We start from the raw sequence: 5,940 nt of genomic DNA, 5'->3' as shown, positions 1-5,940 counted from the left end.
TCCGAGTATTCCTTGATCATTTCGTCCAAGAAGAGGAGTTCCTCTAATTCTATGAATTTTTCTAGAAGACTCTTTTCTTGAATATTATTAAAAAAAAAAAATCGGATTGCCCAGTATTCCACCAATTAGTAACCCAAGATTCCAGACATTAATTTATAGATGAGATGTGTAAAATTGGTGTGAGGCCTAAGTTGGATGAGTTTGGAATTGTTAGATCGAAGAGAAGAGTTATTGTTTTTTTTAAAGGAGGTAATAGAAGGAGAGAATAGTTATGAGATTAAGAGAAATGCTAGAAAATTGAGAAATTTGGCTAAGGACAAGTCTATAACTAAATTTGTGGACAGTCTTAAACTAGCTTGCTAGATGAAGTACAAGAAATTGTTGATTTCCTTCTAATTTATCATATGTAGTCTATTGGAGTATTATTTTGATGGCTTATTAGGCCAATTGATAGCAATGAAGTTAGATTATTATCGGGTAACTCCGCCCATGAAGACAACGAGACAGGAAGAAATGGTGTAACATTTTTTGTTTGTCTCAATTGATATTTAATAGACCCTGATTCTCTTATTGTTTTATCTTTGATGTGATTGAACCCTGGAATTTTCTCATTTTACTTTTGTCTTTTGTAATAAGAGTTAGAAGCTTATATGATCATTCAATTTTGGCTAATTGACCACCATAGTCACTCAATTTTATCGTCTTTTAAAAGTCACTCAACTTTGGATAAGTTGCCTCTATAGTCACTTAACTTTGTTTTGTCTTCCAAAAATCACTTAATTTTGGGAAAGTAGCTTCTATAGTCACTCAACTTTGGGTTAGTTGCCTCTATAATAAGTGACATCTATTGTCACTCAACTTTGTTTAATTGGCCTCCATAGTCATTTTAGCCAAAAATATAAATTCCGGTACATATTTAATGACGTGGCAGTTATAATTTATTTTAAATAAAATATCTTAAAAATTAAAATCAATAATTAAATTTATTTATTTGTTTAGGATTCAATTCATCATAATTCAGGCCTATAATACTAAAGTTTCGGATATTATTCATCATTAATACATAAAACTAATGATCATAGACAATGTATCTCAAGTAATACTCCAAGGCATAAATAATAATAAAAAAAGCTATTCTAAGATTCTATCTCGACGACATTATTCCCTCCTTCAACCTCAATTTTATCTTCACTATTACTAGCAGAATCTTCACCTGGGAATTCTTCCGTAGCCATTTTGCTCAAAAAAATTCTCAAATTGTAACACATTAGCCTTGTTACTTTCAGCAAACGGAAGACCCAAATTAAGATCCTAAAATCTTAATTTGATAGAATTTTATATTCTTATAATAAGTTTTTATTATTATTATCTATGCTTTGCAATATTACTTGAGATATATTGTCTAAGTTCATAATTTTATGTATTAATAATGAATAATATCCTAACTTTTAGTATTATATGCACTAATTATGATGAATTAAATCATAAATAAATAAATCATTGATTTTTATTTTTTTAGATATTTTCTTAAAATAAATTATAACTGCCACATCAATAAATGTGTACCGAAAATTATATGTTCGACTAAAATGACCATGGAGGCCAATTACCAAAGTTGAGTGACTATAGTCTATAGAGACCACTTATTCAAGGTTGAGTGACTATAGAGGCTACTTATTCATAGTTGAGTGACTTTTGGAAGACCACAGAGTTGAGTGACTATAGAGACCGCTTACCCAAAGTTGAATGACTCTTGAAAGACCAAATAAAATTAAGTGACTATCTATGGTGGCCTAGCTTCTAACTCTTTGTAATAGCCGTTCTCTTTTTCTTCTTTTGGTTTTGGATGAATGTATCCAACTGTTCTAATAACTGTAAACACAACTTTGGGTTCTATTGACGAAGTGTTAAAACATTTTGAGTTAATTAAAACTTTTTTTTTTAGGGATCAGGAGCTAATTAAAATATATTATAAGAGAAAAGAGGAAAAGAAGTCACCTGAAGGGTGTGTTTGGTAAGAAGGAAAATGTTTTACAAGAAAATGTATTCTTGGAAAATAAGTGAATTTCTACTTATTTTCTCATGTTCGTTTGGGTAGCGGAAAATAAGTGAATTTCTTACTTATTTTCCCATGTTCGTTTGGTTGGTAGAAAACATTTTCAGGAAAATACCCACCCAAGCCCCACAACTCCACCCCAAACCCACCCCCACGCCCACCCCAATTTTTTTTTGTGAAGTATTTAATTTTTTTTGGATTTTCTAAACCACCACATCCCCCCCCCCCCCGGTGTGGACCCATACCATACCAACCCCCACAACCATACCCCCCACCCTCAATTTTTTTTTGGAGGGGGTGGTGGTGTGTCGGGAAAGGGGGGTGGGGTGAGGCAAAAAACCAAAAAAAAAATCAAAACTTTTTTTTCAAAACAAAATTAATTTTGGGGGTGGGGTACGGGTGAGGCAGGGGCGGGGTGGTGGCAAAAACCAAAAAAAAAAAAATCAAAACTTTTTTTTTTCAAAACAAAATTAATTTTTTTGGGAGGGGGTGAGGGTAGGGTGGGGGTAGGTGGGGGTGGGGTAGGGGTGGGTGGTGGGGGAACGGTGGGTGGGGTTTCAAAACAACATTAAATTTTTTTTGGGAGGGGGGAGCAGGGTGGGTGGGGTGGGGTGGTGCAAAAAATAAAAAAGTCAAAACTTTTTTTTCAAAATAAAATTAATTTTTTTTTTGTCGGGGTGGGGCAGGGTGGGTGGATGGGGTAGGCGTGGGGTGGAGTGGGTTGGGGTGGGGTGGGGTGGTGGGAGTGGTTGGGGGTGGGTTGGGTGGTTGGTGGAATGCACTTATAGACTTGTTTTCGCTATTTTTATTGGGGAAGTCATTTTCCCCATTTTTGAGGAATTTATTTTCGTAAAGAAATGTTTTTCAAAAATTTTGACCAAACGAACATGAAAAAATTGAAAAATATTTTCCTCCACGCCGAACACACCCGAAGTCTCGGTTACTTGAGCTAAGCAAAGTGAAAAAGGAAAAGAGAAGCAAGATATCTCATTGGGTTTGATATAAAAAATAAATAAAAAATACATCAATTGATGTATTAATTAGTTATACTAGGATTAGGTTGTACTTGTACATAGTTCAACATATAGATCAAATAGTTCAAAAGATAAATCAAACATTGGATAAAATAATACATAATCTTAATCGTAATGATTTAACTCAATCCATTAAACCAAACGAGCTCTAACTTCTTTCATGTCCAATGTCTGTATACTTTCTTGATGGTTGATATAATGAATAGATTTTCAATTTTTCTGATTAAACTACTCAAAATTTCCAAAGTATGTCTTTTTAAATTATATTTCAGATTTTGTCACGCAGTAAATTCGATTCTCATTATGTTGTGAATTTCATCCTGATTAAAGTGTCAAATCTACGACCTTTCACAAATATGGTTTAACGTTCGTTTGCCGAGTTCTACGGGTTACAATTTAACAAATTTAATATCACTAATTAAATCGTTATTATTATTATTATTATCATTGATATAGTCCGGGGAAATCAACAACTAATTAATTAGTGATATTGCAGTCCGTCTGACGAGTTCTACAGGTTACAATTTAACAAATTTAATATCACTAATTAACCCGTTATTATTATTATCATTGATGTAGTACTGGGAAATCAACAACTAATTAATTAGTGATATTGCAGTCTTAGTCTTTGGGGAATAGGAATTAGGATCTGAAAACGAAAAGGAAAGGGAAACACTAAAGAAGGAAATCCTAATCCAACAAAAACAATGTAAATAAAACCGCCATATAGGCTTTTTATTATTATTAAGATTGAGACAACTAAATTGAATACACATTTAAATATTAAAATTTTACTTGAGTTACATATTAACTACTCATGAATAAATACTTCGTTGGATTGGAGGGTTGATTATGGATTCACGTGAATTAATAATTTTTATAAATAGTTTTTTTTCCCAGATGGTAGCGACGCATTTGCTATTGCGTTTAGTTTATTAACACTTCATTAAATTGTGTGAACATATTTAAATTATTCAACTAGCATTAATGGATAGCTATCTAATTCTCTCATTCTAATGTTTGTTATATTCACTTCTTTATTTCTGAAATAAAAGCATTAATTAATGCATTTCACAATCCATCGTATACAATTAATAGCCAATACTTGAAACTATAAAGGAATTGTTATAAAATTAATCTAAAAGAGTAACAATATTGAAACACATTGTAGACAAGAAATGTACAAAAGACAAGCGATGAGAGCTTTTCTTATTCTCTTTCAAGTAAGCAAGTGTGTTCACATTCCATGCCTTTATTTATACGATTACACCGAGGTAGGATTACAAAAGGAATATCTTAAACAAGACATTAATCATTGACGTTATGGGAAAAGATCATGGATGAGGTTGTGGAGGTGTGGGAAATTATGGGAAGGTGTGTGAGTTAATTAATAGAGTAGTGTACATCCACATAATTGACAAATTTCACAACAGGAATATTATTTTTTGCAATAATTTGATTAGACACGTGATTTAAAAAATTAAGGAATTTTAGTTTTGCTAAGTAATAAGATTATCCTTCTACTACTAATTATCGAGTGTAAGTGAGAGTTTCATATATCTTTTCATTTTATCTCGTCTAGTAAAATAATGAACTTTCATATCCTGCAGGTAGGACTGTTCACAGTTTTGGTTAAAATCAAAATCAAACCAAAAATTTAACCAAACCGAATAAAATAACCGACATTTGGTTTAGTTTGGTTTGGTTTGGTTTTAAATTTGAAAAACCGATAATATTTGGTTTGGTTATGGTTATAGTAAAAAAAATAACCGAATAAATAACCGAACCAAACCGATAATTATATACATAAAATTTATAATTATTTATATGTATAATATTAACTTTTCATAAATAATTAAAGATGTTTTATACCTTTTAATTATTAATTTAATTTTGGTCTACTTATTTTTAAGGCACATATCTTAAAAGAGTATGTCCAACAATCCAAGCCCAACTCTAATAAGTCGTAAGCATAAGGGTTGTTTGTATTTTGAAACCTCTGTTTGACTTGTTCTTTTGAATCTAAACTGCGTTGCAAGTTTGGTCCACCTGATTTGCCAACAGCGTGTCTTTCCCTCAATATGCAGCAAAGTTCACCCTTGTGGGCTATGAGGAAAAAAGAGTTTCATAAAAAATTTGAAGAATGTAGAAAGAGAATATTTGAATTGTCACGGCTAGTCATAAACCGAAAAACCGAATCAAACCGAACCAAACCGACAATAACCAAACCGGTGGTTATTATTTTACTTGGTTTGGTTATGGTTTTAGACATTTAAAAATCGACTAAATTGGTTTGGTTATGATTTTAACCAATAACCGACCCAAACCGAACCATGAACACCCCTACCTGCAGGTCTAAGCAAGCCATCACAAAGGATTGGGGCGGAGCTAAAATGTCACATAGGGTCCAGTCAACAATGACTAATAACTAATATCGCTATCCTAGAATTTAAACTCATAAACTTCAAATTCTCGCTCCACCTCTATTAAGGATGAAATATTAAATTAACAAAATATTGTTCTTTTTTTTAACAAACTCAATTAAAAGTTTGTCACATAAAAAGTACTCCCTTGACAAAATGATTTTTTTTTTTACTTGTCCATTTTAGGAAATTAAGAATAATTTATTTTTTTCCTTTCAATACTACCCTTATCATTAAGTAGGCGTTTGGCCATGATTTCAAACCAGCGTTTGGACATACGTTTGAAACCATGGTTTCAAACCCCAAATCATGCATTTCAAACCCCAAATCATCCAAAAAGGCATGATTTGGGGTTTGAAACCATGATTTCAACTTTTTTAAATATAAAATTTAACCCATAAGTTTATATTTTGTAAAAAAAAAAGAC

General features: G+C 32.0%; 1 pseudogene; it reads left to right on the top strand.

Annotated features, from left to right (window-relative positions):
• Nucleotides 1–552, top strand: part of LOC132639744 (flavonol 7-O-beta-glucosyltransferase UGT74F1-like) — a 4,277-nt pseudogene extending 3,725 nt beyond the window's left edge.
• The last annotated feature ends 5,388 nt before the right edge of the window (nucleotides 553–5,940 follow it).

Source organism: Lycium barbarum, chromosome 5 (assembly GCF_019175385.1).
Source record: "Lycium barbarum isolate Lr01 chromosome 5, ASM1917538v2, whole genome shotgun sequence".
In the NCBI taxonomy this organism is placed as follows: domain Eukaryota; kingdom Viridiplantae; phylum Streptophyta; class Magnoliopsida; order Solanales; family Solanaceae; genus Lycium; species Lycium barbarum.
Note: the sequence above shows the minus strand (reverse complement) of the source record. Positions and strands in the feature narration are given on the sequence as shown.